Source organism: Microcebus murinus, chromosome 3, assembly GCF_040939455.1.
Source record: "Microcebus murinus isolate Inina chromosome 3, M.murinus_Inina_mat1.0, whole genome shotgun sequence".
NCBI lineage: Eukaryota > Metazoa > Chordata > Mammalia > Primates > Cheirogaleidae > Microcebus > Microcebus murinus.
Genome location: NC_134106.1, coordinates 85,703,280 through 85,724,392, shown reverse-complemented (window position 1 = coordinate 85,724,392; position 21,113 = coordinate 85,703,280). Strand labels below are relative to the sequence as shown.

Genomic DNA, 21,113 nt, shown 5'->3' with positions numbered 1-21,113 from the left:
TAATAGATTAAAGACATCTGGTCAGTCTGCAGAACACCATGCTGATCCACTCTGTTCAGACGTCATGCTGATCGGGCAGGATAAGCAAGAAGCCTTGTAGGTCTGGAGAAGACACACACACTCCAGAGGGTGGGGTAGGGGGAGATAAACCCCGAGGGAAATTCAGGGACCTGCCACTTCAGTAAAGTTTTCAAGGGTTTAGAAGTCAGGGGGGTGCTGGAATGTTGCCCACAAGGTAAAAGAAATTGTTGCTGCGTCCTGCATCTCCTGCCACAAAAAACAAAGGGGAGCACCTGCATGTCTGTTTGGGATTTTGGTGGTAACACATTACATTCCACACCTGGCAATGGAACATAGCCAGCTATGGGTGTGTCCTATGGCAGGAAAGTGCTCTATAGCAGGTTCATGCTGCGGTGGACACTGATGTCACTTTCTGGAAAATCTACAGACCCCATGGTGTTGGGGGCATTACTAGTAGGCACAGATGCAGAGGGAGAATCACAGTCCAGGCTTTGGGGGTTTAAGCACATCCATGCCACCTGCACTGGGGCAACAAGAAGCCCCTTATGTCCCTCACTTAGGCGTTTTAGAGCTGGCTGGCAACAGGCCAGCAGGGTGGAGCACAGGAAAGATTTTTTCCCCTGTGGAATAGTTCCTGGCATGCTGCAGTGCTTGGTCGTAGGACCACCTGGCCACAGACATCTGGAATGAGGCACTCTGGGTTGAGTCTATCCCACTCACCAAGTCTCAGTGCACGGGCATTACAGCATCTCTTTCTACCTTTGAAGTGGTGCATTCAAGTTCAGGGCTGTGCAGAACCACAGGGCGCTATTCAGTCAGAACACATCCGGGCTTCCATAAGGAGAGCTTCACTCAAACATGTTCCAGGAAGAAGGGGAGGAGGACTGCTGCCCAGGGAAAACTCTGGGCACGAGATTGGGAAGTCATAGGGGGCCTTTTATGTTACAGGGAGGAGTAGGGAGGCTGGAAAGAATCAGGCTCGGCCAGTAGCCCCTGACTCTCAAGATCAGCTGACATTTAGGAGCAGTTCTGGAAAGTCATCATTGACAGAATCAAGGCAGGCCAGGGGACATTCTTTCTTAGAGTTTGTAGTTCCAGGTGAGCCCTACCTGAAGGAATAAGGGTCCCCCACCTGTGAGGGTGGCTGCAGTCACAGCTCCCATGAGTCAGCCTTCCTGTGTCTCATGTGTCCAGACCTATTTGCAAAATGATTCACTACCCTCCCCCATCATGAGGTAGTAGGTCTTTCTTCATCCCCTTGGGACTGGGCTGGCCTGTGCTTACTTTAGCTGAAAGAACATGCTGGAAATGATGTGTGGGTGTAGGAATGGAGCCTCCAGAGGCCTTACAGCCCTTAGAGTGCAGACATCAACTCCTGTGGAGAAGCCCAGCATCACCTGCTGGAGGACGAGAGGCCACAGACAGAGAACTGAGGTGCCATTCATTGTCCACAGCCCACGTCAGTATCCCAATGTGTGTGTGAGGCCACCTTGGTGCTGGTCAGGTGCACAAGTGACCCCGGGTGAGGCCAGCAGAACTGCCCATATGGCCAACTCGAAGAAGCACGAAAAGATGGTAAACTGTTTTATGCTACTCCACTCTGGGAATAGTTTGTTGTGCAGCAGTAGATGACTGAAGTGTCACCTGTTGTCTATCAACAGAGGGGCGATGTGGGTGTGCCGGTTAGTAATCTGTTGTTTTCTGGCTTCCAGCCCCCCCTTCTGTGCTCTGTTTTGTGAGGCCAGGGCTGTGACTCTGCACGTCACGTGCTGCTTTGCCAGCCGTCGGCCCTGCCCATGCGGCACGAGAGGAGCACTTGTGGGCCTGAGGGAGACGGGCAGACTTGCTTCCTGCAGCTGTGAGCGAGACCCGGCAAGCTCTGCCACCGCCGCAGGTTAGGGCCTTCCCGTGGCAGCAGCTGGATTCCGTGTGTAGCTTTCCCAGCCCCTGCAACACACCCTCGGCCCTCCTCAACGACGTCAGCACCTGCCCAGCCCCTCTACAGGGCCCTGGGTCGCCGTCTCAAGGGGCTTCTCCTCCAAGTTCCAAATTTTAATGATTCAACCCCCTGTCTTTGTTTCACCAGCCTTAGGGGTGACAGCTGCTTTCTGCAATTGCTACTTTCAGAATACCCAAGTGTTTTGTTTTATTTTATTGCCTTCTGATTCTTCAATATCTAGTTGATCACTCTTTACATTAAAATCTGTCTATGAAAATACTGCTGCTGTGGTTTTTGTCTTCTGGCTGTCCCAACAGATAAAATGGGTATCATTAATCTGTTCTCACTCATGAGAGAGACAAAGCACTTCAGTAGGAAACTGAGTGAGGTTGGGTTCTATGAACCTCCATAATGGGGCTTGTAGCAATTACAGGGACAGGTGATATGGCCTGGGGGAATAGTGTAGTCCCCTTCCTTCCTTCCTTCCTTCCTTCCTTCCTTCCTTCCTTCCTTCCTTCCTTCCTTCCTTCCTTCCTTCCTTCCTTCCTTCCTTCCATATACTGAGAAAAGATGGGTTTTGGAGTCAGAAATGTCTAGTTGAAAATCCTAAATCAACCACTTATTGGTATTGAGGTCTTGGGAAAGTTATTTAACACATTTGTACTCTGATACCCCCTCTGCCAGCAACTGCCAGCTCCATTCCAACAGACTCTTAGAAATGTAGGAAGAGAATTATTAGTTTTATGTACTGTTAAAGAGACACAAATATTTCTCTGGACATTAGTAAGGGGAGACTTGATTAAGGAGAATTATTGCAATAGGGAGATGCTCAGAGTCTAAGCCAGAACATCTCCTGGAATAGGTGGGTGAGCAAAGCTTTTCTAAGCAAAGACCATGAGATAGACCACTGTGGGGAGAGAACTAACAACTGGCGAGGGGTCTTGCTACTTAAGGAACTGTGTCAAATTTTGCAATAACAGGAAAGTTGAGGCAGGGAATACTTATTTTCATTTAGGTACAGGGGCAGAAGTTTGGACCTAAGACAGGGCAAAAAAAATTATAGTGAAGGAAGCTCACATAAAGTTGAGGGCTGTCTGTTCTAGTCTAACCAGCCTGAAGTTGTATCAAATGTAAAGTTTGATCAAACTGTCAGTCTCTCCTCTGGTTCATTACGGGCTCAGACAGACTGAACAACTCAGGGAAAAGGGAAATTTGAAGTAGGGGATGGGCAAGTGAAACAGTTCTCAGGGCCAGAGTTTCCTCAGCATTGTCCCTGGCAGACCAGTGGAAACATGTGTCAGGCATGCTGGCAAAGGTCAGATGTTTCAGGGTTTTACAGATCAAGTATATTCGAGAGAAAATAGCATATATGTATATGTATATATGTATATATATATTTTATTTTATTTTACTAGAAGTCCTACCTCCCAAAGCTCTAATACATGTGTATATTCATGAATAATTTGCCTCATTTACCCTAAACTGTTACAAGAGAGTTCAGTTATTTACTGTCAAAAAAGAGTGACTCAATGGAAGTGTTGTCAGAAGGTTCCACTGAAATGAACGGACAGAGAAGAATACATAGCAAGTGGGCTTCCGAGGGCTTTCATTTTCTTCTCTTTATGTTTTTTTTTCTCTTTATGTTTTCTTTTCCCATTTTTCTATAATAAACATAAATGGTTATTAAAAAAGAGTGACTGATATCCCTAAAATTAGCAAATACTTAGAAAATTTAGTAATTCAGTATTCATTTAGAAAGTCACATGGAAACACTGCTGATAGAAGGCCAAATTGGTGTAAAATTTTTTGAAAATAATTGAGCCATATTTAAGCTCACTGACCTAGTAATGATACATCTGGAAACAAATCTTAATTCATTTAGAGACAAAGGTTTACATACAAAGATGTTCATTGCATTGTTAAATTAAAAATGCCAAAACTGCAAAATTATCTCATGGTTGGGGATAGTTAAATGAATCATAGAACTTTTTATGATGAAATATAAAATCAGCCATTAAAATTATATGTATAAATATTGATAGAATGCATAAAATAATAAGCTATTATTAAATATTTTTAATGTTCCAAGCACTGAATTAAACATTTTACATGTGTTATCTCCAATAAACTTATCAAGAAGCTTATAATATTATATTATTAATTACACATTTTATAGATGAGGAAACAGAGGTACAGTGGAGTTGAGTAATTTTCAGCTAATTTACAGAGGTGGAATCAGGATTTAAACTCAGTTATTTTGCTTGCAGTGCCTGGACACAATCATTCTACTATTTCGCTTCCCTCTAGCTCAGGGAGCTTAAGAATCTTATTCAAGTGTTAAGGCTAATAATTATTAAAACCAAGCACTGTGCCTGAAACTAATTCAAAGATAGGTCCTGCAACCTGGTTGCCTCTGGTATCTCAAAATCTCAGATGAAGGGAAATCTGATGGGAAAATATAGCATCTTAAAATATGTGAAGAACCGTAATATGGAAGAGGGACTGGACAGGCCTAAGTCCCAAAGCAGAATCCATGTACATGAAAGTTTCAAATGAATTCTTATCAACTGTATGCAATTCAGAAATTTAAACAACTAGCGCCATCTAGCGATCAGGCAGGATATTGTAAGAAGAAGTATTAACTGTAATGGAGACATTTTGGTTGGAAGTAAAAAAAAGATCCACTTTTAGAGATATTGTACAAAGAATTTCTGCACTGAAAGAGAGTTTCTTCCAAATACTAGGGGTGTACCAAAATGCCAGGATTCTTCAGAATTTTGACCTAAGAATAAACATTAAAAACAAAGAATATTTGTAAAACACTTGACATTATAAATATTTACGTTTAAAGACAAAATGCATCATAATATTAGAAGTATATGTATCAGTATCTAATATATGTAATAAATAAATTAAATATTAATTATAAATAAGTATAGGAATACATGTATCTTTAATAATAGATGGCATTCCTCATGAAGGTCAGCAAACTCTATAACCTAGTCTGACCTGCTTTTGTATGGTCTGTATGGTCAGTGTATGATGAATGATTTTTATATTTTAATAGGTTGCTAAAATAAAGCAAAACAAAAAACTAAGGCAAATATGCAACAGAGACTGTATGTACTTTGCAATATTTAAAATATTTACCATATGCACTTTACAGAAAACTTTTGCTGCACCTGCCTTACATTAAACAATTTGATATCACATAACAACTTGAAATATTTTTCCTCTAGAAGCTAAAACAACATTTTGTTTTCCAAATTTGTCTACCTAACAGCCAATAGAATTGTAAAATAACAGTTTGGACACTAGAGGGAGACAGATTTTTTTCTTTGATTTTCAGACCCTGGCAGATTGTTTAAAGGAATATGCTCGTATTAAACTTGAGACAAATCCAGATTGATTTGATATTATCTTTCCTAGGACAAGACATTGAAGATGGTACTGGTTAATTACAATTTCCTTGAGTTTGCCTTCAATATATGCGTAAAAGCGGTGTGTTTTTCTAACTTGGCTGATGGCACTGTACCCGACTCCCCTTATTCTCCCAGACCCACTCATAGCCCCAGTCTCTCTCTCCAGCTCTGTCTAGGCTTGGCCAGCCTTGCTGCAGGTGCCACCTGGCTGTCCCTCACCTCCTGCCCACGCTGCACTCTCGGCCTCTGTGCTGAGAGCTCACTAGACCTGTCCAGGTGTGTTCCCTAGAATGTGGGTAGTTCATGTTTTAAAAGGTGACTCTCTGACCTATGGGAGGCAACTGGAAGATAAATGGTTCCCACTTTGCCTCCTCTGAGGGACGGTCCTGGCCAGATGTTCGCATGGCTTATTAAAGTGCATTTCCCTAGATTGAGCAAGGGTTTTGATTTCCACATTTAGCAAGGGCTGCTCAGATAGGTATCCTTGCCTTGGCTCTCCCACCCTCCCTTCATCTCTGACTTTGTCTCTCGCTTCTGTTGCATGGGATTGTGCTTCTAATAGAATAATAGTTCATAAGCTCTGTATGTTAGCCTCAGGTTTTTGACAAACCTGGCCTGACAGAGGTAATAAAGGAGAAAAAAAGAGCCATCATTTGAAGAGAACTTTCTTTCCCTATTGTAGTACATTTTACCTCTATCATAAATCAGGTGTCTGAGTCCATTTCTGGATTTTCTATTCTGTTCCTCTCCTATCACTGGCATCACACAACCTTAACTACTACAGCTTTGTGAGAGATCTTAAGACCTGGTAGCACAAGTCATTTGGCTTTGCTCTTCTTCATGAGTTCTTTGAAAATTGTTGGTATCTTGCATTTCTATGTATAATAATAATCATGATAAAATAAAAATATTAAAATAAATAAACAATAAAATAAAAATAATAAAATAAAAAATTAGAATCAGCTTGTTAAGTCACACACACACACACACACACACACACACACACACACACACACACACGCAACTTTTCTGGGATTTGGCTTGAGGTTCCATACTCAGAGTGTGGAATCTCTAGGTTAATTTGGAAAGAATTTAAATCTTTTCTATGACAAGTCTTCTGATATACAAATATGGAATATATCTCGATTTGGGTTTCTTTAATTTATCACAATCATATAACGCAGAGATTATGCAGGACATTTTTTGTTAGATTTATTTCTGAATATTTTCTGTATTTTTGATTTCCAAAATGCATATTCCTTTTGTGTATTTTTGTCATAAAAGGATATAATTACTTTTGTCTGTTAACTTGTTGACTTGTTTTAGATCTTTTGTTAACTTCCGTATTAATTATAATGTGGCTATTAATTCTTTTGGATTTTCTCTTTATACAATGTAATATCTGCAAATAATTATAGGTATTTTTTCTTTCTAGTCTTTATAACCTCTATCTTCTTATTTTATTACACTGTGTCATTCTCTAATTCTAAGTATAAGAGAAATTGTTAAAGTGGGTATCCTTGATCCCAATTTCAACATTTCACCATTAAGAATTGATAAAAAAGAATAATCTCTACCAAATTAAAGAGGTTTCCTTTTATTCATAGGTAACTGAGTTTTAAAGAATAAATTATAAATATTGAAATTTATCAAATGTTTTTCTCCATCTATAATCATTTATTTTGTTCTGTTACTATGATGAATAGCATTGACTGATTTGTGCATGTTAAATCATTCTTGTATTCCTGGGATAAAACAAACTTCTTATGACATATTTATATATTGTTAGATTTTGTTCATTAATTTAAAATGTTTTTATTATTTATGAAAGAGATAGCCTATAATTTTTGTACTTATATATTCTTGTTGAGTTTTCATACCAAAGTTTTGTTGACTTCATAAAATAAATTGTGAAGCCCTCTCTTCTCTTTTCTGTGTGATTTATGTAAGTGTGTTATTTCTTCCTTAATTGTTTTAAAAAAATCACAAATGAAACCTTCTGGGCCAGTATATGTGTTTGTGTATATATATATATATATATATATATATATACACAAACACATATATATGTGTGTGTGTTTATGTGAAAATGTTTTTACAAACAAATTGAATGTCTTTAATAAATATAGGAATATTCAGATTTTCCATTTCTTCTTAATTCTCCTTAATATTACAAAGCTGTAGTAATTAAGCTTGTGTGTTGTAGGTGTCAGGAGAGACAAACAGACCAAAGAAACAGAAGAGAAAATCCAGAAACAGACTCATATACCTAGTAAGTTGGATTTTTCTTTAAAGAATAGTCACTAAAGTAAATGTTCAAATTTATTAGAATAAAGTTTTTCATTAGATCCTCTTGTTCTCTTATCTGTTTATTACATATTGCTGCTCTCATAATGTCCTCTTTTTCATGCCAGATACTGGCACGTGTGCATTTTCTCCTTTTCTCTTCATTAGCCTTGCTAGAAGACTGTCAGTTTTATTAATCCATCCAAAGAACCAACTTTTGTTTTATTTATTTTTTGTTCATTACTTTTTGTTTTTATGTTTACTATTTCCTTTCTTCTGCTTTTTTTGCTTTTCATTTGCTTTCCTTTTCCTAATATCTTGAGATGGATAATTAAAACTTGATTTTCAACATTTCTCTTTTAAATATGAGGACAGAAAGCTATACATTTTCTTTTAAGCACAACTCTGAGTCTCACAAGTTTAAAGTCCTATTGTCATTGTTTTTTGTTTTTTTTTTTGAGACAGAGTCTCGCTTTGTTGCACAGGCTAGAGTGAGTGCCATGGTGTCAGCCTAGCTCACAGCAACCTCAAACTCCTGGGCTCAAGCAATCCTACTGCCTCAGCCTCCCGAATGGCTGGGACTACAAGCATGTGCCACCATGCCTGGCTAATATTTTTCTATATATATTAGTTGGTCAATTAATTTCTTTCTATTTATAGTAGAGACGGGGTCTCGCTCTTGCTCAAGCTGGTTTCGAACTCCTGACCTCGAGCAATCCTCCCGCCTCGGCCTCCCAGAGTGCTAGGATTACAGGCGTGAGCCACTGCACCCGGACCCTATCGTCATTTTATTTACTTCAAAATGCTTTCTAATTCCTGTTTTGAATTTTTCTTTAATTTGTGATTACATACGTATTACTTAATTTCCAATAGTTGAGGATTTTTAGTTATATGTATATGTATGTATCCATTTTTTTGGCATAATTTTGTTGTGGTCAGAGAATATACTCTCAACAATTTCAACTCTTTGTTGAGACTTTCTTTTTAGCTCATCTTATGGTCATTTAGGGGAAATATCCTATATGTATTTGAAAAAAATTGCATTTTTCTGTTGTGTTAATCATAGCTTTTTATATTTGTCAATTAGGTTAATTATAAATTCTTTATAAAATTCTAATATTTTGTTTGTCAATTATTTGGTTTGCTTGTTCTGTCAGCTGCTGATAAAGCCTCCAGTTCTGCTTGTGGATTTTTCTATTCCTCCTTTTTAGTTTTCTCAATTTGTTCTTTATATATTTGTGTATATATATATATTTATATATAAATATATATCTTTCTTTATATATTCTTTATATATATTCTTTATATATATTATACTTTATATTAACTATAATTGGTTGGGAATGAACATTATAAAATACTGAATATGATTATATAACTAAAATATAGTCTATTATATTAAAAATACTATACTAATCCAAAATAAAGCAAGGACAGAGAAAATTAAGTATAAAACAAATTGAATAAAAAACAATAATAGCAAGAGTAGAAGCCAATCCAAATGTATCAGTAGTTATATCAGTCTAGCAGGAAGATAAAACAATCCTAAATCTACATATATCCAATAATATACAAAGAATATATAAAGAAAATATATATTTATTTTACCATGTCCCTGTCAGTACTACAACATCCTGTAACATTTTAACTCCATTTGCTCCTCTGCTGTTGTGCTATTGTTATCAAACACTTTGTTCTGTATAGGTTTCAGTTCCTCTAAGACATTATTATTGTAATACACTTCCCCTTCTTCTTTTTTCTTCTGTTTCTGATGCTTTTATCTGGAATTATTTTCCTTCTGCTTATAGAATTCCACTTGATATTTCTTTTAGTTTAGATTTGCCAACAACAAAGTTTATTAGTTTTTATTTATCTGAAACATCTTTATGTCACTTCCATGTTTTGAGTGATGTTTTTCACTGGGTATAGAAATCTAGTTGTTGGCTATTTTCTATCAGCATTTTTAAGATGTAATTATACTGTCTTCTGGCTTCTGATGAGAAGACAAAAGGTAATATGTTTATTTGCCATACTTATTTTTGAAATGTTGTCCTTTTCTTCGGTTTTCAGTAGTTTTGTTGCAATGTAGGAAGGGATGTTTTTCTTTGTATTAATCCTTCTTGACATTTGCCGAATTTCTTTAATTTGTGTGTTGATGATTTCATCAAAATTAGAACATTTTCAGTCATATGTTCTATTTTTTTTTTTTTTTTGTTTTTTCTTTTTAATGAAAAGTCTTCAGTGGGACAGTCATATGTTCTAATATTGCTTTTGTACTTTTTTCTTTCTCTTCCTTTCTTGGGATTTCAAATACAAGTATGGTAAGATTTTTTCAATGTACCACTATTTTTTTAAATACCCTTTTCTATATTTGCTTTGTTTCACTCTGTATTTCAGTGTGTGTATTTTGAATCGATTTACCTTTGATTTCCACATTCTGGATTCCTGGGTATCAAGAAACAGTTATGGAAGTATCCTTGGTAGCATTTTCACCAGTAGTACTGAGTTTCCCCGAAAATAAGCCCTAGCAGGATTTCTAAGCATTTGTGCAATATAAGCCCTACCCTGAAAATAAGACCTAGTGATGGGCTACGCAGCATATCTGCACAACCCATGCATTTCATGGCAGTAAAGAAGAGGAGTAGCCCTTCTCATCTGCCCCATCGTGACAGCTACTATCCCAGAGGTGACCGGAAAGGTGCGGGCAGTCCCACCAACAAGGTCGGCTCCCCCTGTCAGGTCCCGGCCATCCTGTGCGTGCTGCAAGCTGAGGCTTTGAGGGGAAAATAACACATCCCCTGAAAATAAGCTCTAGGGTGTCTTCTTGAGGAAAAATAAATATAAGTCCCTGTCTTATTTTCGGGGAAACATGGTAGTTCCCAGGATGGGGTACTTTTGTATCATTCTGGGAGTCTAATTGTGCTTATGATGGAGTAGATTGTGGTAGACCAGCCTCCCATGGAGAATCATTAGTAGGGCCCCTTAAGTCCAAGTTGATTGGGTAGCTTTCCATTGTCTTCAAATAGATTTTTCTTTTTCAGGTGTTTTAGCTGGTCCTGGAACATGGCTGAAGAATATCTTCATGGTCCCAGGAACTTGCTGACCAGCACAAATAGCCTCATTGCCACCTTCCAGATCTCATGCAACTATATCTAACTTGTGGAATGGCATTCTCATTCAAACTCCCTGCTATAAGATACCCTGGGAAATGTGTGGCTTTTATCTTTCCAACATCTCCAACCAGAAATAGAATGAAATTGAAGTTCAATGAGCATTATATGTAGAAAGGTATCATTTGGTAAGATACATAATCTTTCTGTCTTTTGTTCAAAAAATAGGGAGAATAATACTTTTCATGTTATTGTACAGTTTACAAGAAACAGAGAAACTTATGCACGATGATTAAAGAACTCTCATTTTGTGTGCAGAAGAGTTATCCTAGGATATATGCCTAGGAGTGGAACTGCTGGGTTGTAAATTATGTATATCATAAACTTTAACAGATGATTCCCAATTATTTTCCAGTGTTTGTCTAAGTACAAATTGGTACTGCCCATGGGTGCTGGTCCTGGGCTGGCTTCTCGCAGGTCCTGCCCAATTGCCTCACTCTACCACTTGTGATCTGAGGCAGCAGACAGGGAGTATAGCTCTTTTAGTCACCAGGTGGCAAGAGCAATCACTGGGAACCAGGCCGTGTGAACCTGTGTAAAAACATGGCTGGGCCCATTTGATTTACAATTATGAAATATTTAGACATTTGATATAGGAGCCTCCATTTGTACTGTTACCCAAGACCCTGAAACATTAAAGGTAGATGGGGGTCCAGGCAAAGAGACACACAGTGACAGGTAGATGTCCAGCCCTTCTTATGAACTCTGAAATGCAACACACTGGGTGATTAATTTCTCTCTGGTATGCAGAGTGCAAGCTTGATGTACACAAGTTGCCAAGTCCCAGAGTTAAATCTGGAATATTCACGTGGAGCTGGAGGCACAATCTAGGTGGTCACTGTGCTGGTACTTCAGACATCTGCATCTGCTCGGCCATCCGGAGACACATCTGTTTCTGTTCTCATCTCATCTGTTTGAAATTGTTAAGTCTTCATGGACTTACACACAGATTCTAGGAACCAGCTGGTGACATGAAACACGTTGGATCATACTTTTAGCACCTTTCTCTAGCACTATGAAATGCTTTTAGTGTACATAACTTCTTAATGTTTAAATCACAATTTCATCTAGTCAGGGTTACTGCATCCCATTTCATAGCTTTGTCTACCCAGGGATAAGAAAAATGCCTTTGGTTGGTTGGTTTGTTTTTAGGAAATCCACATGATGTGAAAATTATAAACACAATGGAAGGATGGGGGTGGGAAGGGCTAGGGGGCCTTAGCTGACCACCCAGGGACTCAAATTTAAATGCCTTAGGGGCCAGGAGTGAGCTGGGAGGTGGATCCAGGGTAAGACATAGACAAGGATGAGGATCACAGTGATCTGGAGAGTGTCTGCCTCACCTAAATGTATTAAAATCTAGAGTTTGCAACTTTTAGTAAACCTTTTATAGAACTACAACTTACAGACCAATAAGCATACAGCCCAGTAGATTTTCCAAGTGAACTCATCTGTGTAACTGACATGCAGATCAAGAGATGAACATTACTGGCAGCCTAGGAAGCCCCCAGGACCCCCTTGAGTCATGCCCTCCTGCCTGTTGCCCTCACCCCCAAAGCACAGCCACTAGTCTGAATTCTTACACCATGGATTAGTTATTCTTGGTTTTGAATTATAGATAGACAGGTAGATAGATGACACATTTTATATTTGGCTTCTTTGACTCAGTTTATATTTGGGGTGCTTTTCTATGTTGTATTTAGTTATAGTTTGTTCATCCTTATTTCCATACAATGTTCCATATAACACAATATAACACAATGCAATTATCCATTTGGTGTGTATGGGCTTGTGCATTGTTTTCAGTTACTGATTACTGTAAATAGTGCTAAAGTACTTTTATGAACACTTGCATATATTTTAGTGCACATATGTATCAATTGATGTTAGGTATGTACATAGATGTGGAATCGCTGGGCTCTAGGGTAGCTGTATTTTGTCCTTTGGGAAATCTTACCCATTTTGCATCATGGTTGTGTTGATGTCCACTCTTCCCAGCAGTGCTTGAGAGTTATGGCTACTCCACAGACCCACCAATTCTTGGTATTTTTCATCTTTTTCATTTTGACCATTCTAATGGGTGGTGAGGGTGTTTCAAGGTTTTTTAATTTTATATTTCTCTGACCACCAATGAAGTTGAGACCCCATTACATATATTTATTGGCCATTTGGATATCCTCTGTGGACAAGAGCCTGTTTAAGATTTCTGGGGTTTTTTTTCCCTTATTTTTCTATTGAAGTTTTTAATCTTTTCTTACTAAATTATAAGTATTTATTCTGCACATGATTCTTGTGTTGGAGATATGCATTGCCTGCATCATTTCCCATTTTGTGGCTTGCTTTTTTATTCTCCTAATAATGTCTTTTTAGAAGTTATTACTTTTAATGTCATCTAGTTTATCAATTTTTAATACTTTTGTGTCTTATGTAAAAAATTGTTGCCTCGGTCTTATTCTAAAAGCTTTATGCTTTATTTTTCACATCTGGATGTACAAACCGTCTGAAATTGATTTTTGCATGTGGTGTGAGGTGGCGGGAAAGGAGTAGTAACAGTGAGTCCACAAATCACTTTCTCCTTCCGCCTCCCTCCTTCCCCATAAGGCCTTAAACCAGTTTTTAGCTGAAACCTCTGTAAACACGCTGGTGGGATTTCCTAGCTGGCTGATCCTGGTGGGAATGCTGGGAATGCTGTAATAAGAAATCGTTATCTAAAAATGCTTTAGGAGAACATACTTGATGTGATTAGATTGGGTGTCACGGGTCATCCTGTGACTTCTGCTGTGGGGAGTGCTGTACCAGCAGTGACAGGTGGTCACGGAGGCCCTCTGAATGTGCCATCAGGGAGGCCTGAAAACCTGAGACCCTGACACTGCGCACCTGCCTGGAGCTGGTTTGTGCCGCACAGAGCGTTAGCGCTTGTGAGTGATTCCAAAACCCACACGCCTCCCAGGGTAGAGAAGGGGACTGCAGGATACTACTCCTGCCGGCCTGGGTCCGCCCAGATCTGTTGTTTCTTTTTTCTACCCTTCCAGGGGTTGGGAAAGACTGGCACTTTCCCTGAGTGTGTCTGACGATTCAGGTCTTCGTGCTGGGGCAGGGACAGGTCAGGCTTCACCCTTTCCCATGCGATGTGGAGCTGACCCAGCTAGCACGAGGGCATGCACGGGAGCAGCAGGAGAGCAGCAGCTGGCTGGAACAGACCCTGCAGGTGTGGGAGGCACCGTCACAGTCACCCAGGGTTGGCAGCCTGAGCTAGTCATTCATGCTGCAGAGGTTTGAGGGTGGGATAAGTGAGACTGGTGGGAAAGCTCTTGTGATAATCTAGGTGAGCCAGATGGTGGCCTGGACCAGCTGAGGGGCAAGATGTGATCTGACTCTGGATATGCTTTGAATTTAGGTGAAATCGAGGTGGAGAAACAGAAAGGAGCCTGGGATTTGGGCCTGGTGCTCTAGAATGGAGCTTCCTTCCAGAAAGGGACAAACGTGCATTGGGATCGTGGGTGTGGAGCCAGACATCTTGGGCACCATTCTTGGTTCTTTTATCTGCTTTGTGCATCCTTGGACCATGTTACTTCTCTGTGCCTCAGTCTCCTCATCTCTAAAATGGAATGAATGCTAGTACTTATTTACAGTGTGGTTGTAATGCTTTCATTAGTTAACACACATAAAGCTTGTAGAAAAAATGGTAAGCAGTTTATTGTTTACTGCATGGGAGTCTTTTAGGAGAAAACTTACTGATGTAATTCTGCTTCCAGTGCAGCTCTTCATTTATGTAGCTATCAGCTTACGTGTCTGTGAGCCCCTGGGGAGGGCTAGAGGGTGACTTGTTCTATGGAAACATTTTGTGCAGCTCCTGGACTGGGGAAAACCTGAGAAATATCTGCTGAAAATGTAAAGTATTTGAGGGGCTCCGGAAGTCCAGGGGGCAGCATGGAAGCTTTCTTCCCTCGAGTCTTCTCAGTTGCCCAAATACCGTGCTTCCCTGAAAATAAGACAAGGTCTTATGTTTATTTTTCCTCCAGAAGACACCCTAGGGCTTATTTGCAGGGGATGTGTTATTTTTTTAAGTACGGTACAACAATCTACATTGATTCAAATAGAGTTAAGTCGTCTTCTTCTGGAACATCATCATAACTCTCCAAACCCTGAATTCCATCCTGAATTTCTTGTGACTCTATTTCCTTTAGAACCATTGGCCCCAATCTCTCATGTCGAGCAATAAAGCTCTGGTGGGGCAGATGAGAAGGGCTGCTCGTCTTCTTTACCGCTCTGCGACGAAATGCATGGGTTGTGCAGATGCGCTGCATAGCCATGCCCATCACTAGGTCTTATTTTGGGGGTAGGGCTTATATTGCACAAATGCTTAGAAATCCTGCTAGGGCTTATTTTATGGGCAGGTCTTATTTTCGGGGAAACACGGTATGATGAACAGGTAAAGGAGGAAAAACACACTTTTCCTCTACCCATCTTAGGTTCATCGGCTGGGACCTTGCAGATCAGACTGACAAGAGACAGATTAACAGGAAGAAAAAGCAGATTGTCATCCTGTGCAGCACACACCGCACAGGAGGGAACTTGGGGAAGAATAACTCAAAGGGGTGGTTAGAACTGGGGCATATATAGCATCTCAGCAAAGAGCAATACCTTTGTAAAGAAGTGACAAGAGAAGGAAAAGGCCCTTAGACTTCCAAAGGTGGCAGATTGTGGGAAGGTGAGTATAAGTGGGAACTAACACAGTGAGGTTCGCTTGTGCACATCCATTTTACTGCTGACTTTCTGTTCTTTCCAGATTCAGAAAACTTCCCCCGGGAGAGGGGTTTGTGGCAGTCCTCATTTCTCAGAAGTGTCTGGTTTTATTCAGATTAGGGAAGTTCTGGGAAGAGAACTCTGTATCTCTTGAATCTCATTTTCCTCCAGCTCAAAAGAACCTTCATGCCAAATTGGCATATTTTGGAGTGGCATATTTTTGTCCCCTACAAGCATTACATTAACAAAATTAAAACACTTTGCTTGCCACAGACATTCATGTCAAGGCCCCCAAATAAATGTACAATCCTGAAGAAGAATGAGGCAATGCTCTTAAAGATCACTTAGCTTCCCTGTCCAGCCAGAATGGCCCCTGCTGTGCTGGGAATCCGGAGCCGCTATTGCTGAGAAGTGGCTCGGGTCCTGGCTTGCATCGCCTACAGCAGAGGGTTCAGTCTGGTTGCTGATGCGTTTGGGGCGTCCAGGATGGGCGGATTTCCAATGCGTCTTTTAGAGTCCTCTAAATTTAACAATGGCCTATTTTATTTTATTTGTTGGTACAATTAAAGTAATTTTGGTGTTGAATAATTTAAGAATTAAGACAATTTTCTTTAGCATTTTAGTAGGCCTGCTCTGTAAACAATTAGCATAATATCTACGCACTACTGGCCTTTCTTCTCCCAGTGTTTATTTTGCTCACATGGAGGAGTGGGGTAAGTGATGGGCTGAGTGAGGCTGTGCGGGCAGAGGAGGGCTTCTGTAGATAAAGGAGACGGCTCCTTCAGTACGAGCACGTCTCTTTCCAGGAACGGCCTTGGACTAGCTCCCTCTCCTATTCCCAGCTCTTACATCTTCCCGGCACCCATTAGCTGCCCTGGGTTTGACTTTGACCTATTTATGTAGCTTCTGCGTTTTGCATCTACCTGGATTTCAGCATGTGTCTCTCAAATAACAAGCTCTGGCCTAAGCCTCAGGCTTTCCTCCCATCCTGGACTTGATGCTGGTGTTTGACACCTGTCCTCCTGGCTTAGATCATTGGCCATGCCCTGCAGGTGTCTACCTTCACCCCTCTGCCACTCATCCCTTCACCTGTCCTTTGTTGGAACCTGATCTCCACCTTCATTTGGGAGTAGAATCACAGTTTTATACTAGAAACTATATGATTTTATACATATATTACATATATGTATAATTTTAACTCTCACCACAGTCAGGGGCCCTGGATCTGGAGTAAAACTATATTGATTTTGCATCTCAGTTCTGCTACTTGTTCCATGTGTGACTTTGGGTGTGTTGAAAGGCTGTTTGGAGTATATTTTCTGCTGCCTAAAATGAGCATGATAATAATGATTACCATATGGGGTTACGGTGAGGATTAAATAATGATGTATATAAAGGCTGTATTGTAGTGTCTGGCATGTACTAAGCATTCAGTAAATGTAAATTTTAATTTTTGTTATTATTATGTCAATTCTCCTACTAAGACAGACACCATGACAGCTGGTCATTTGAAGCCAAAGCCTACAGTCCTTCTACTAAGCATGGGCAGAGGATCTTATAAGTTATAAAGCATTTCACCTTTTAGAAATAGGATGCCATCTCTTTAATTGGCCTTTCTACTTTTGTAGACTTTGCAAACCACTGACGGAGATTAGGTCAAAGAGGGAATCCCTGTGCATGATGGAAGAGCATCACCCCAGGCAGTCTGGAGCTTTTCCTAAGGTACAGGGTGCAGAGAAAGCTTAGTGTTCATGGGCCATTGGTGTTGGAAAGCTAGTCCTGTGCAAACTCCTAACTTCACCCTTGAGAAACTGATCTGGAGAGATTAAATACGTGCCTTGGGTCACAGAGCAGAGTCGAGACCAGAACACTGGTTCTGTGACTACACGTAAGGTTGGTGACCCTTCTTCTCCATCACCGCTTCTCAAATTGTGGCCCCTGAACCAGCAGCATCAGCTTCACCTGGGAACGAATGAGAAACGCAAAGTCTGTTTCACCCCAGACCTATTAAATCAGAAACTTTTGGGCTCAGGCACGGAAATCTGTTAAGAAAAGCCCCAGTGATTCTGATGCTTGATCAAATTTGAGAACCACTACTCTTCAGTAGGTTGGCTCTATCATTTTCCTAACCTGATTGATGTAGATTTCTGCAAATCAAGGTATAAATGTAAGAAAAACATGAACGTGAGAAAATACATAGAAAGAAGAGAAAAACAAAGGTCTTTTGATAGTAACTGGGACACACACACACATTTTGTTTTGTCTCGGAAAACAAGTATCTATTTATTTTACCACCTTTGGTCCCACCACTAAGAAAGCTGCTCTCTTCTGTGATTTATTACAAAGATACAAGTGCATTTCCAGCTTCAATATTATTGGTTGGATGTAGGAATGGGCTATTGGCTCTTCCAAGCATGTAAACACAAATATACTAGAGAAGACAGAAGATGGGTTTGTATGAGAAATATTATTGTTTGGTCCAACTATTTTGTTGTCATTCTCCAAAAATATGACATGAAAAACTAATGTGAAAGTGCCAAGAAATTGATGTTTCATGGCAAAGCCCAGAGTCTCTGGAATGCTTAAATCATGTTACATAGAGCTGTCATTTCCTTCTCTCCTCGTATCTGTGGGTGGTGTATGAAGGCAGTTGAGTGTAATATAATAATGATTTCTCATGGGTCTGTCTAGACAGATCTTTCTCACTCATCATCAAATGCCGTAAAAGTGCCTGGTGATATTTTATCTCCTGGAGTATTTTGATTATTTTGGACAGAGTTTTATAGAAAAAGCATTGAATGGATTTCTAACAATTTCACAATGCAAGAAAAAAAATAGTTGGATTATTTTATAAAAAGTTTGAGATGAACTGGTTTAAAGCATTGCTAGGCCCTGGAAAACATCACTGGGCTTCTACAGGAATGTCTTTACAATTTGTCTATGCCAAATTGTCTTTACAATTTGGATTTAGCATTTGTAAATGCTAAATTGTAAAATGTCTTTACAATTTTGCACATAGGTGGGATGCCATATTAATGTTTACGTTGGGGCCTTAGTCTTAAAGAGGGATTACAGATGTGGATGATGGATTATGGGAAGAATTAAACACGTTCAGAGCCTTATTATGGTCCAGCCACTTCACACGGGATCGTCATTATTCTTGCTCTTGTTCAGGATCATCATGATCATGATCAATATCAATATCATCAGAACATCAGCAGTGTGCCAGGCACTGTGATCAGAGTTTCCGTGTGTATAATCTTCCCTAGAACCTAAAAGGCAAGTAATACCATTGCCCATTTTATAGACGAAGGAACTTAAATGAGAGCTTACATCATCTGCTCAGGCTCACACAGCTGGGAAGAAATGGTCAGGATGGACGTCCAGGAAGTTTGTCTCCAGAGCCCACCCTCGTAACCTAATATGATGGTTTATCTAATCCAGACATCAGGGCCACATTACGTGTGAATTATTCTCTCAATACAGATGAGGAAAACAAGGCTCAGAGAGAGGAAACAATTTGCTAAGGCCACAGGGCCGACAAGTGGTGGGCTCCGCTGTCTGTGCCATTTGTGCAGCCTGCCACGGCACCTCGCACTCACCTTTGTCGTCCGTCTTGTGCTTTTCTGTGTCTTGCCTTTGGCTCCGGTGTGTGATGCTCTTCACAACTTTTGTCCGAGAAACAGACAGGCTTCTGATATTCTGGCCCTTGTAAGGGAAGAAATAGAGAACGTGGTTAAATACTGAGACTCTGCGAGGAGAAACAATACAGAGCTTCCGAGCCCCTCAAGTGTGTGTGAATAATGCTCCAGAGCAGACAGAAAACTCGACTCCAGTTTGAATCCCTGTTGTTTATTTCTGCATGATGGCAGCCTGGGCATCAAACCAGTCTCTGCTTGGGCTTATACTGGTTGCCAACAGATACAATTTTGATGTTGCTTTTTAAGTCATAAGCAAGAAGAATAAATATTATCAACTAGAAGACATTCGTGATTATGTATTGAATAATGTAATGACTTTGGATCATTCACTTCAACCCTTTGGGCCTCACTTTCTGAATGTGCAGAAAGTGAGATGAACGTCACTTGCAGGGGTACAGCGAGAACTAAACTGTCCACCTGAAGTGCGGAGCTCAGGGCTTGTTACTTAAGAGCATTTACACTGGGTCATTGAATATGAAATGTCTGATTTTGAATCAAAAGTGTAGTTTATTATAACTCAAACAAGAAGCAGTGGAATTAATCAAAGTATGCACCTAAACCATTGACACAGTTTTGCCATCTTATCGGTAGCTTATTTATGCCAGCAGCGAGGAAGCCTGGAGAGCAAGTGGCTATGAAATCATGAAAGGCATTTTCCAGAGCTTGCTGAGAATTGAATATTATTCCTTGCAAGAAGTGGTCCAAAGCCTGGAAGAAGTGGTAGTCAGTTGGTGCAAGATCTGATGAATACGGTTGATGACAGAGAGTTTCCTATTCCACCTGCTGTAGTTTGAGCAGTGTTGTTTGTGGGACATGTGGTTGAGCATTGTCTTGCAAGATGATTGACCTGTCTCTAGTGACCTATCTTGGCTGCTTAATCAGAAGCATCTTCATTATTTCATCCAATTGGTTGCAGTAGACATGCGCTGTAATGACTTGAACAGGTTTCATGAAGCTGTAGTGGATAATGCCAGCTCTGGACCACCAAACAGACATCATTAGCTTTTCTTGATGAATATTCGGTGTTGAACTCTGTTTTGGCACTTCATCTTTATCCAACCATTGTGCCAAAAGCTTGCAATTGTCAAAAAGAATCCATTTTCATCACACAGAACAATATGGTGTAGAAATGGTTTGCCTTTATGTCATGACAGCAAAGAAAGGCAAGCTTTGAGACGATTTCTCTTCTGACATTTATTTAATTAATTAAGAACCCATCTATCTAGCTTCTTTACCTGGCTCATTTGTTTCAAATGGTCCAATATAGTCGGAATAGTAACATCAAACCTTGCTGCTAATTCATGCATAGGCTGAGATGGATTCGCTTCCACTACAGCTTTCAGCTCATCATTATCCACCTTGGTCTCAGGTCGCCCACGTGGCTCATTTTCAAGATTAAAATCACCAGAACAGAACTTCTCAAACCATCCACGTACTGTGCATTCTTTAGCCACATTCTTCTTAAACACTTGGTTCGTATTTTGAGCTGTCTGTACTGCATTTTTTCCATGATAGAATTCATATTTGAAAATAACTCGAATTTTTGACTTACTCATGTTCTCACAAAAATTGCTGTAACAAAATGTGAAAGATAATCACAAGCCAAATCGTGCATTTGAAAGACTGAGGATATACCTTCACAATGAACATAATACAAGAAGTGTCAAAGTGAAATGTCAGAGATATCAACTGTCAAACAGTACTTAAGGAAATTGGACATTCCATACTCAGTAACCGAAATCAATGGCAATTACTATTTGCTGTAGGGAACTGATTGCCTCAGACTGTGTGTTATCCAGTGTCCCCATCTGGGAATATAAATACTGCA

General features: G+C 39.9%; 1 long non-coding RNA gene across 3 annotated transcripts in view; it reads left to right on the top strand.

Annotated features, from left to right (window-relative positions):
- LOC105856138 (uncharacterized) overlaps positions 1-11,165 on the top strand; it is a 90,882-nt gene extending 79,717 nt beyond the window's left edge. For all 3 annotated transcript variants that reach the window (XR_012918627.1, XR_012918625.1, XR_012918626.1), the window contains 2 exons: positions 7,589-7,654; positions 10,710-11,165. This is a non-coding gene — a long non-coding RNA (uncharacterized LOC105856138). The remainder of the gene's footprint in view (positions 1-7,588; positions 7,655-10,709) is intronic.
- Positions 11,166-21,113: the final 9,948 nt, after the last annotated feature.